The following is a 12,921-nucleotide window of genomic DNA, read 5'->3' as shown; positions in this document are numbered from 1 at the left end:
GACTAGTCTTATCCCCTCTAGATTTTCATAACCATAGAGATACAGTCCTTTTCTATTATCCTTTGTAGGTGTTCATCTGGCATCTTTATCACTGAGCCCTTAACCTCAGCATACCCTCTCTCTACAACATTGAAAGAAAATTTCCCAGAAATAATTCACATTTGTATGATGAATAGCTCCTGTGGTTTAATCCAGTTTATCCCCCCCACCCCACCCCCCCATCCTGTAATCCTATCAATCAATTTTTTAATAGATATAGAACTGCATTCCTAACCCCATATCTATGGGTCACCCATCCACCCTATAGGTCCTGGCTGAAAGGAAGAGATGGAGAGAGAAAGAGAGGACACTAACCCAGGATTCATAAATAAAAGGGATGGTCTGGATAATCCAGTTTAGGAAGTCAATAAAAGTAAACACAAGACAATCAGGAAAAAACAAAGAAAAAGAAGGACATGGAGAGACTAGCCATGAAGAAGCTAGAACTCTCAATGCACATTCTAGATAAAATATAAAAGAAGATTTGGAAAACAAAGCTAACAATGTCTTCTAGAGAAAATTGAAAAATAAGACTAAAGCCTTGAAGCATAGGACAGATATTTGAAATAAGAAACAAAATAAATAAAATGTAGGGTTTTATGTCCCAGTGTCAGAGAAACAACCTTCTCTGCTCAAGAAGAATGACCAGCTAAACTGAAGATGCAATTTCTGGACTTTATGGGTCAACACTGAACACAGAGAAAAAGAAAACCCAACCACCAAGAGAGCAGGTGTTGTAGGCAGATTATATTCTTAACTTGAGGGAAAAAAGTATAATGAACTGCATAATTCATCTTTATGTGCTGCATTTTGAAATCTGATATTTAAAAGAGTAACAGCAGATTAAAATAGCACATGAAATATATAAGGTTAAAAAGGGACACAATAGATTTCTTTATATGGGAATTCTTTGGAAGTAAATTCAAAGCATATTCAAGTTTGAAGATAGAGGGACAATATATTTCAAAGGTAATACGAATATTTGCTTCCTATTTTTGAATAAACTTGGTATGACTCCAAGAACCAGTTGCTCATAATTATAGGTTTTTCAGAAGTATTAATTAAAAGCCAATTAAAAATCATCTCAACCTAGATTTATTTCCAGTTCCATTGACAAATTGACTGTGGGTGTTCCTTGAAAGGGAAATATAACAAAATTGTGTTCTGCCTGACATTCTTCCACCATCACACAAGGAAGTTTGTGATTTAGAAAAAACAGGTTTTTTTCTACTAATGTTGGCATAAATTTGGGCTTAAAGAGTAGAAGCTCCCAGGGGATAGTCAAACATGAGAAAAGGGTAGGTAGGAAATAAAAATCTGCATTACCTGATCTTGGCCAAATTTGGGGGAATGGCGTTTTGCAAATACGGAGAGTGCATCCCTGCACTTAGAGAACACATTAGAGAACTTTTCCTGCTCAAAATCCAGCAAACATGTACATTTTTGACAAATAAAAAGTTCCTTTTAGGAAAAGGAGAGTCTCTAGGATTTTACCCCTTTCAAGTCATGTAAATCTTGGAGTGGACAAAGGCCGGTGGCAATATCCACACTGTTCTCTGTTCTCCTTTCTGCCTCCCACTAGGACCATGGTACTTCCGGGGACCAGACGCCATGTACCAACCAAACACATTGACTAGCACTGCTTCCGGTCATGAGGAAGCCCTCAGCAGTCATCTTAGCAACAGAGAAACAGCAAGCAGAGTGAAATTAAAAGGTACGTTTCTTTCTGTTATATCCTATATATGTTATATCCTATATATATCCTATATATGCTGGGTCGCCAAAGAGGATTTCCCACATCCATTGTACAGCTTTGCGTGGTAGATGAATATGCACATACCAGAGAGTCACGTGAAACTTTTCTGATTATTACAAAGAAATGTATCCTGTTCTTTCCCACTCCCATGTCCACCCCACCAGGTACTCCCCACTTGGCATCATTCCCTGGCAGGGGAAGCATAGATGGTGTGATCTCTGAAGTCTTTTCTCACGAGGAGATTCAACATTTCCAAGAGAGCTGTGTTTCCTGGAGATGCACTGAATAGCGTCACTGTTTTCTCAGGAAGCTGTTTACGTGTTCACTTTATGTTTAACCAGTCACGCCCCCAAATAACTCAAGCAGAGAGGTACTGTAAAGCATTCACATTTGAATTGTCTTGGACCATTTTCTGGCGAGAATTGAAGTGTTCCAAGTTAGGGTCTATTTCTCACACAAGAAGAGTAGGCATCCCTTGGCTGACAAGTCTTTCAGCAAGCTCACCTCCCACTTCTTTAGCTGCAGGGTAGGGTACTATGGCCCAGAGCAAAATTCCAACTGAGTGCAGTGACCAGGGCCACCTTGACGCATGAGGGTTAGTTAGCGCAGATTCCTGGGGGAATTTGTGCATGTTAGGATTGTTTTGGGGTTTTCCCAGTGGCTCAGTGGTAAAGAATCCGCCTGCAATGTCGGAGTCAAAGGAGACACAGGTTCAATCCCTGGGTCAGGAAAACCCACTGGAGAGCATGGCAACCCACTCCAGAATCCTTGCCTGGAGAATCCCACAGACAAAGGAGCCTGGCGGGCTACAGTCCACAGGGTTGCAAAGAGTCAGACACGACTAAAGTGACTTAACACACACCCAGGCACACACAAGACTGTTTCATTGAAGAATTAGAGTCAGATTTCTTGAATCAAAGGGAGATGTCTAATATTCTAGGAAGTTGAATTAGTTCTGAGAGTCTTAAAATATTGATGTGGTAACAATTCAGTGTTTCAGTAAAACTTCATTTATATGGGCAAGAGCCAAGACTGAGATCGCTGTGGCATTTACAAACATTGCCATAAATATTTCCTCTCCATAAATCTGGGCTTTATGACTGCTTGACCAATAAAATTCAGAGGTAAAAGCACTATGCTGGTTTTCATACACTGGCCTTAAAGGCACTGGGTTTTCACTTTTTCTCTCTCAGGATGCTTGTATTTGAGAACCACCATGCTATCAGGAAGCCCAAGCAACGCATGAATCCTGTCAAGCTTATCCCAGCTGACCTCTAATTGAGCAAATGAGTTATCCCTGCTGAGCCCTGACAAATTGAAGATTTATGATAAAAATAAATTATTGCTGTTTTAAGTGAGTGAATTTTACAGTGGATTGTTAAGCAGCAGTGTATAACGGATACCATCAATTTGCCACAGGCTTAAAACAAATTTCTCCCTAATTAAATGTCAAGTTTGAAATCTAAGAAAGCAGATTCAAGATGTGGTATTTTGCAGCAAACATGTATTTGATATTAGTGTTTTGTAGCAAGCTGTATTAAATCAGTATTCTGCATATTTAAAATTGAAAGCAGTAACATTGATAACAAAAATAGAGCACTGTTGGCCAACTCAAGTGATAATGCTGTTCCTAACACAGGAGTCTTGCTGTGAACTTTGACGTTTTTGCCTTCAGTTTTGTGTCCCTCTGTGATGAACAATTTCAGTGTTTTGATATGTCTAGAACATTAGGTTACATGGAGAGGGTTATGATTATGTAACCACAAAGATGTTCAGCCTGGAACAGAAATACATCAACACAAAACCTTATGGAATTTAAAGTAGATGAAACTCTAGAGGACCGAATGAAATGTACTACAACACATCTCAATTACTCACAGTAAAGATATATCCACTTATTTATCATTCACTTGACAAACACATAATGAGCCTTAACCATGTATTATACCAAGCATCTGCTAGTGGCTAAACATAAAGATGAATAAGAAAGCATAGTGAATAACAACCAGCACCCGTGGTTTTCTTCTAAAAACCTCGTTCCTTTTTCAACTCATTTGGGTTCAGTCACTTCCCACTCTAGTCTGTAAAGCATTTTTACCTGCACACCTGGGGAAACTGGGACTTATGGATCACAAAAGCAAACTAAATTCTGTCAATTTGATTAAAGATGTTAAGTTCTTGGCTTTGAGTCATGCAAATAAGTCAACAGTGTGGGTAGTTATGGGTAGTCATTCTGGCCACCGGATTGAGTTGGGGTGAGCAGTGCCCCAATCAGAGCAAGGCTAATGAGGTGGGTTCTCTGGTGAAGGAAAGGAGACCCTTTCTTGATCCCAGACATGAATGGGAGAACATATATTACAGTCTGCTGGGGTATTAATGACAATGTTGGGGGAACAAGCCACAGAAATCTGCATTTTTGGCTAGCTTAGCCAGAAAGTTTACAAATCACAATACAAGACAGAGAGCAAGAACCTATACTCATATCAGGCACAGTCTAGATTCTGGAGAAGATATAGGTGTTTTAGTCAGGAATCAGAATAATTTTCAGTAAAGAAAGAAGATGGCCACAGAAAGTGCATGGTTTGAAGCCAGTGAGTCCGAGTGGGCCCACAGAGGAGAAATCCTCCCCTCTTGCAGGCGCTGAGTGTCAGAGGAGCCTCAGGAGAGCAGGGAGGGCTGCAGCGTCAAACGGAGACCACCCTGGGCGCAGCAGGACCTACCTGGTGTGAACGCGTTAAACAGTAATTGGAAAAGGTGGAATGAAGGGTGGGTGAGACATGGTCCCCATCCTCCACAGTCAAACAACTTCCAGTCCTGAGAGAGAAGCAGCCAGTGTCTGAGCAGTTCTGTGGGGGTACCAGGAAGACACTGCCTGCCCTGCCGTGGGGGGTCATGATGGCTCTGGGAACCTGATTCTGAAGAACCAGTGGGCTCTTGTTCTTGGGTTGCTTGTGCTGTTTTCTTTATTTTGCTTTCATACTTTACCACATCCCCAAAAGGAATTAAAGCAATTTTCAACTGGGATGTTCCCAGCTGAGAAATGCTTTGAGGGCAGAAAATAAAAAGCAGGAAGTAAGGGACAAAACAATGATAAATGAACAGAAGCAGAGCAGAGTGGGGAAAGGAGTGGAATATGGTGACTAGACCGACTGGTTCCAGTGGAGCCAATAGCAGATGATTCCATCAGCGGAACCGTGATGAGGACCTGGACCAAGCCAGGCTCAGTGGACTTGGAAAAAGGACCAGTGGACTTTGAAAATGGGGGAACTATATTGCAAAATCTGCAACCACTGAACACAAATGGAATATGGTGGGTTAAAGAAAAAAAAAGAACAACAGTGAAGTATCTAGTTTGGCTCAGGTCAGATGGAAACATTATCAGCCAGGCTGAGACACATGGGATGAGGTAAGCAGAGAGACATCTGTGCAGCAATGAAGAGGTCAGTTCAGACCCAGCTGTTTGAAATTTTTAAAATACAGATTATGAACAAAATAGGTGAAAGGGATCAAGCGTACAAAACTTCCAGTTACAAAATAAGTAAGTCATGGGAATGTAATCTACAGCATGGTGACTATAGTTAATAGTACCGCTTTGTGTATTTGAAGGTCACTGAGAGAGTATGTCTTAAAAGTTCCCATCACAAGACAAAAAAATGTGTACGTATGTCTGGTGATAGATATTAACTAGACTTACCGTGATGATCATTTTGCAGTATATACAAATATTGGATCACTTTGTTGTACACTTAAAACTAATATAAAGTTATATGTTAATTCTATTCTATTCAGTAAAAATTTTAATTCAGGGGAAAAATGCCATATGAAAGTGTTTTGAATATGTTAGGGTAGGTGAAATTATTAAATCAAGAGTTTTGATATCAAAAGGTCAAGGAAAGAAGTTGTTTCTAAAGAAATACAACAACAAATAGGTGATCTACAAAAATCTACCACACTTACCTCACTCAAGGAGAATAATTTTGATAAAATGATGTGAAAGCAGCTATTCTACTAGAAATATTTAATATAGTGGGTGCTACTTTAGCTGCAAGTGCAAATGAAAGGGAAGAGATGATCCTACTATCATAAAAAGTACTAGTGATTTATTTGTAAAAAATACTATGTATGTGTAAATAGAGTAAAGCATAATGCTGAATAAGAGAATTATGAGATAATTCTGAAGATAAGCAAATGATAAAAATAGAGAAGATCAATGATAGGTAGAGAGACAGACAGATAATGTAGACAAAATAGTTGTGGAAGAGCTACTAATCAGAGCTGGGAGCTTACGCTCTAACCTCAAGGAAGGAACAGAACAAGATGCACAGAGATTGGAGTACAAGAGTTTCAAAAATAAGATAAAATCAGGATAGGATCTCAATTGGCAACACCCTTAAGAGCTCAGGGCCGATTTACACAGATCCATCATTTTATCCCAAACTGCCTTGAGTTTTGATGTTCCAAGTTTTGTTGTGCTTTTGACTTTTTTTGTTGTGTTTGCTTTTGCCTAGCAGAAAATACTCTGGAAAAAGATAGGGTGCCGGTAGCCTACAGGTCAGCAGCAACAGCAGTGCATTTTCAATTTAAAGTTAGGAGTGGAGGGGGACAAACAGATGGGAAATAATGACCGTCACAGCTGCTTGCTAGAGCCCACACGTCCGCCGAGGGGCCAAGAACCGATCCAACCTGTGAGACACCTTGTGAGTGAAAGGACTGGTAATCCAGACCTCTGTAGATCACACAGGTTAAGCTCCCAAAAAGGCATGAAAACAAACTGTGAGCCTGCCTTGGCTCTAATACTGAGCACATAAATTGCTCTAGAGAAAAACAGCACCATTTTGTACTAGAAACTTGGCAAACCCAAAGCGTCGACAATGTGCTGAGAGTCAGTTGATGTTTGACCTCCCCAAGACTCAGCCTCTTTGAGTTTCCAGCCCCTCTGAACCTTGACCATGAGCACATCTCACTAAGGCCTCTGATAATGAAAACCTTTTCTTTGCTATGTCCCCCCGCTGTCACTTGAACTTACTGGTAAAATTTCAACGGACAATAGTGAGACTGTCAAGTCAAACAGTAACTCTTTCAGCGATTCCAGCAAGGTCTCTGATTTTACTCGGATGTCAGGAGTCCATCATTGGCAGACAGGACCAGAGGAGAAACGGCAATGACTGGGGCAGGACGTGTCATCAGACGGAGGCTCTCCTTTCTAGGGGGAAAGGGGCACCTATGGGTGAGTGCCTCCCTGCCGAAGACATAAAGTCACGGTTTACATCTGTAAGATTCAATTACTTCACTAGCTTTATTGATCATACATCCAAGAGTTTGAAGCCTAGAACAGGGTCCTAAAGGCATAAGAAAAGAGAAATGCATAAATGTTGAAAGTAGCAGAATAATGGGAAATTATGAGGATGAGAAACATTCTAAGGGAAGCAGGCACAACACGGGTGTTGGTGATCACAGACCACTGACCTCCGATAACAGTGTTAACCCTGGGAGGGTACCAAATCAGGGAGAGCTGGACCATGCCCTGGTCAAGTGGGCTAGGTTATTTCTCTCCCCATCTCTGTCAATCCCAAACACCAGGGATACTGAAAATACTTAATGGGCGTCAAGGTCTGAGCAACCAGAAGAGATGTGGGCTTGTGTGTTGGCAGAGGTACTACAGACCTCCTGCCCAGCTGAATCCTGGGGAGATCACAGAATTGGGCCCAGGCAGCCAGGGTATCAGAGCAGCATCTTAGCAACCAAGACAGAACTCCTTCAGTAGTCTTCAAATTTGTGCGCACTCACCGCATAGACCTGCAATACCTGCCCTTTCTGGAACCCTGATCTTGTTCTCCTCCAAATAAAGACCAGATATCCTTACACAGTACCCTATGTATCTAATTTTATATCACCCCAGGTTTGGTTGTCCGTTTACTTATTTACCTCCTCACTGTTGTAAAATGCTGAAAAAGCAGTCCTGTTTTTCTCCGTGTTTTTGGTACCTAGTATAATAGTTAATGGACTTCCTCAGTGGCTCAGTGGTAAAGAATCCACCTGCAATGTAGGAGATGTGAGTTCAATCCCTGGATCAGGAAGATCCCCTGGAGGAGGGCGTGGCAACCCACTACAGTAGTCTTGCCTGGAGAATCCCATGGACAGAGGAGCCTGGCAAGCTATGGTTCATGTATCAGAGAGAGTCAGACATGACTGAAACAACTTGGCAGTCTGCATGTACATAATACTTTACCTCTATTTCAGATGGGAGTGTTGGGTTCCTGGAAGAAGTAGAATCTGAGGGGAATTTGTGTGGGCTAAAATTCAGGCTTGCAGAGTGGGGAGAACTGGATTTGCAAGCTGCGGAAATGCAATAATAGAAGGCAGGAAGTGAGAAGGAAATGCTATTGCAAAAAGAGGAAGTACTTGAAGCCTGGTTGCATGAACGAAGGCAGGAGTAGGGAGCAAGTCTGAAAATGTATTCTGAGACCAGGCGGTCAGGTGACATCAATAATCAGCTCAAGGAAGTTGAAATGTATCTTGTAGACTGGAGAGAGAAGTGGAATATTGTAGAGCACAGGTAGATCTTGACTGCAGGTGTGTGACGTATTACATGGGAAAGAGTCTAAGCATTAGGACCAGTTATAGGGTGGTTCACTAGTCAAGGCAGGAGGCAGGGTCAGAACTTGACCTTGGCAGTTAAGAACAGTGGGAATGGAGAAGACAACTTATGTAGGAGAGGCATTATGGAGTATGATTACCAGCCCTTGATAAATGATCAGAAGCCCAAATAATGGGGGATCAGGATCAAAGATGATGGCAAAGTTGTGAGCCTTGATTCCAGAGAGAACGGTGCTGACCTCAACAGCATGAGCAACTGAGAGAAGCCCCAGGTTGAGGTTGAACTGAGGGGACAAGAGGGCTACAGTAAGGACGTTTGAATCTGATGGACTAGATGGAAAACCAAGGGGAGGATGGCAAAAACCATCTCAAATGTTGAGTCTGATTTTGGTGAGACCTCAGAGATGAAGTTAGGGAATTAGCTCAAGCAGACTTAAATTTTATTGAGCATGAAAAGACACAGCTTAGTAGCTGCTCCACATGCTTTCAGAGGTAGACTGGGATCCTGGCTGTGGTGCTCACTTCCTCTTTCCCTGAAACTCACTGCTCCTCTGTGTCTCTCAGAGGAAGGTGAAGGAGCGATTCCTGAGCCATCTAGCTGAATTGCCATCATGCAGACCTGATGTCCCAGAGGCAAGGAAGAGAGGAAGCAGCCTCGACCCAAAGTTTTACTCAACCTCCAAAGAATTATATTTATAAAAGCTTTCTAATCGTGTATTATAAATCATTGGAAATGGAGAGAATTTTTTAGAACAAAAATTTATTCATGAGTAAAATATATTAACCATGTTAAGAAATGCTAGATTGTTCAGAGAAGTTTTAATCTGGCCCAAGAAAACCAATGTCTCTTAGGAATTGTTTTTTTTTTTTTCTCTAAGTACACAAGACAAGATGTATTGATCCCAAGTTGACATTGTCATTGTTACTGATGATAATAATAGCACAGATCTTAGCTCATCAAGTAAAATGGTCTTGTGTTCTGCTCTTACTGGGTTTGTTGGTGTTTCTGTTTAGTTGCTCAGCCGTGTCCGACTCTTGTGATGTCATGGATGTGTAGCTCAGCAGGCTCCTCTGCCCATGGGATTTCCCAGGCAAGAATACGGGAGTGGGTTGCCATTTCCTTCTCCAAAGGCTCTTCACAACCCAGAGTCAAACCCATGCATCCTGCATTGCCGGGTGGATTCTTTACCACTGACTCTCTGAGCCTTATAGGGTTTACTTGTTAGTAAGTTTGCCTATGTATGCTGAGGGTTAATGTACTATTTTCTCTTTCTGAAAAGGATTTTTAATTTTTTAAAAAACTAAATTATTGTAGGTTACTTCTCCAAAGAATAGCAAGGAGAGATAAGAAAGCCTTCCTCAGTGATCAATGCAAACAAAAAGAGGAAGACAATAGAGTGGGAAAGACTAGAGATCTCTTCAAGAAAATTAGAGATACCAAGGGAACATTTCATGCAAAGATAGGCTCAATAAAGGACAGAAATGGTATGAACCTAACAGAAGTAGAAGATATTAACAGAGGTGGCAAGAATACACAGAAGATCTATACTAAAAAGATCTTCACGGCCCAGATAATCATGATGGTGTGATCGCTCACCTAGAGCCAGACATCCTGGAATGTGAAGTCAAGTGGGCCTTAGAAAGCATCACTGCGAACAAAGCTAGTGGAGGTGATGGAATTGCAGTTGAGCTATTTCAAATCCTGAAACATAATGCTGTGAAAGTGCTGCACTCAATATGTCAGCAAATTTGGAAAACTCAGCAGTGGCCACAGGACTGGAAAAGGTCAATTTTCATTCCAATCCCTAAGAAATACAATGTCAAAGAATGCTCAAACTACCGCACAATTGCACTCATCTCATATACTGGCAAAGTAATGCTCAAAATTCTCCAAGCAAGGCTTCAACAGTAGGTGAACTGTGAAGTTCCAGATGTTCAAGCTGGTTTTAGAAAAGGCAGAGGAACTAGAGATCAAATTGCCAACCTCTACTGGATCATTGAAAAAGCAAGAGAGTTCTAGAAAAACATCTATTTCTGTTTTATTGACTATGCCAAAGCATTTGACTATGTGGATCACAATAAACTGTGGAAAATTCTGAAAGAGATGGGAATACCAGACCACCTGACCTGCCTCTCGAGACATCTGTGTGCAGGTCAGGAATCAACACTTGGAACTGGACATGGAACAGACTGGTTCCAAATAGGAAAAGGAGTACGTCAAGGCTGTATATTGTCACCCTGCTTATTTAACTTATATGCAGAGTACACCATGAGAAACATTGGGCTGGAAGAAGCACAAGCTGGAATCAAGATTGCCGGGAGAAATATCAATAACCTCAGATATGCAGATGACACCACCCTTATGGCAGAAAGTGAAAAGGAACTAAAAAGCCTCTTGATGAAAGTGAAAGAGGAGAGTGAAAAAGTTGGCTTAAAGCTCAACATTCAGAAAACTAAGATCATGCATCTGGTCCCATCACTTCATGGCAAATAGATGGGGAAACAGTGGAAACAGTGGCTGACTTTATTTTCTTGGACTCCAAAATCACTGCAGATGGTGACTGCAGTCATGAAATAAAAAGATGCTTACCCCTTGGAAGAAAAGTTATGACCAACCTAGACAGCATGTTAAAAAGCAGAGACATTACTTTGCCAGCAAAGATCCATCTAGTCAAGGCTATGGTTTTTCCAGTGGTCATGTATGGATGTGAGAGTTGGACTATAAAGAAAGCTGAGCCCCAAAGAACTGATGTTTTTGAACTGTGATGTTGGAGAAGACTCTTGAGAGTCCCTGCAAAGAGATCCAACCAGTCCATCCTAAAGGAGATCAGTCCTGGGCATTCATTGGAAGGACTGATGTTGAAGCTGAAACTCCAATACTTTGGCCACCTCATGTGGAGAACTGACTCACTGGAAAAGACCCTGATGCTGGGAAAGGTTGAAGGCAGGAGGAGAAGGGGATGACAGAGGATGAGATGGTTGGATGGCATCACCGACTCAATGGACATGGGTTTGTGTGGCCCCCGGGAGCTGGTGATGGACAGGGAGGCCTGGCGTGCTGCAGTCCATTGGGTCTCAAAGAGTCAGACATGACTGAGTGACTGAACGGAACTGAACTGAACTTCTGGACCAAATATTTTGAAAAGCTTAGCATTCAACAACCCCATCCTCACATAGAAATGATTTTGATGTCTTAGTTTGTGTAAGAGCACAGGCCCACAATTTATTAACCCTTTCATTTCACGGAAACAATCATATCACACTGAGTTGGAAATCTTGCTTTTCTCCCAAGTTTACTTGTATTTCAAATAAAAAAGGAAATTAAGAGAAAATGACCAAGTGTTTCCATTCTGGAGTCATACATGCTCTCTCTGAGTTCTGGGCTGGGCCCTCTGGTGGTCTCCTGCAGCTGCTGTTACATATTACCACAAACTGGGTGGTTTAAGACAGCAGAAAGGCCCTTTCCCACCATTCTGGTCACTTTAAGTTCCTACATCAAGCAGGCAGCGGGGCCTCGCTCCACTGAAGGCTTTAGAGATGACTCTTTCCTTGTCTCTCGCTCATTTCTAGTGGACCCAGATATGCCAGGCTTATGGCAGCATTTCTCCAGTCCATGCTTCCATCTTCACATGGTCATTTTCCCTCTGTGTCTGTGTGTCCATCTGTCTTTTGTATAAGGATGCTCACATCACATGTAGGGCCCAACATAATCCAGGATAACCTTATCTCAAGATCTTCCACTTAATTATATCTATGAAGATGCTTTTTCAAATAGTCACTTGCCCAAGTACAGAGGGTAGGACTTGGATATATTTTTTTGCAGGGGCAAAATTCAACCCACTACATTACCAGCTGTGTGACCTGAGGCAACTTATTTTACTTCTCTGTGCCTTTGTTTCCTCATCTGTAAAAAAGAGATGGTAATGGTAACCAATAATTATATAAATAAATAATATATACAAACCACTTAGCACAGTGCTTGAAACATAAATATTGGCTGTTATTATTTGCTTGGCATAATGCAAGAAACAAACAAAAAAGGAAATAAGGAACAAAAGACAAGATCAAGTTATGACACTGCTCTTTACCATGCACTGTACTTCATATTTCTGTGGTATGTATTTTCCATTTTAAGTTTTATTCAGTATTTATCTCACTCCAGCTTCACCCAAGCTCTGTGAAATGGAGATATTAAATATCATATCATGCCTATTTTACAACTTCCCTGGAGGCTCAGATGGTAAAGAATCTACATTCATTGCAGGAGACCCATGTTTGATCCCTGGATTGGGAAGATCTCCTAGAGAAGGAAATGGCAACCCAAACTCCAGTATTCTTGCCTGGAAAATTCCATGAACAGATTAGCCTCGCAGGCTATAGTCCTTGGGATCGCCAAGAGTCGGACACGAGTGAGCAACTAACACACGCACGCAGTTTACAATGAAATAAACAGAGGTACTGTGTGGTTATGTGCAGTAGTTAATATCATCACTGAAAGTTGAACTCTTGAAGACAGAATCCAACACTCT

General features: G+C 41.5%; 1 long non-coding RNA gene across 1 annotated transcript in view; it reads left to right on the top strand.

Annotated features, from left to right (window-relative positions):
- Positions 1–12,921, top strand: part of LOC139036211 (uncharacterized) — a 119,209-nt gene that overhangs the window by 103,569 nt on the left and 2,719 nt on the right. The window contains exon 2 of the long non-coding RNA XR_011488913.1: positions 1,622–1,753. This is a non-coding gene — a long non-coding RNA (uncharacterized lncRNA). The remainder of the gene's footprint in view (positions 1–1,621; positions 1,754–12,921) is intronic.

Source organism: Odocoileus virginianus, chromosome 8 (genome assembly GCF_023699985.2).
Source record: "Odocoileus virginianus isolate 20LAN1187 ecotype Illinois chromosome 8, Ovbor_1.2, whole genome shotgun sequence".
Taxonomy (NCBI): domain Eukaryota; kingdom Metazoa; phylum Chordata; class Mammalia; order Artiodactyla; family Cervidae; genus Odocoileus; species Odocoileus virginianus.
This window is presented reverse-complemented; position numbering and strand designations above follow the sequence as displayed.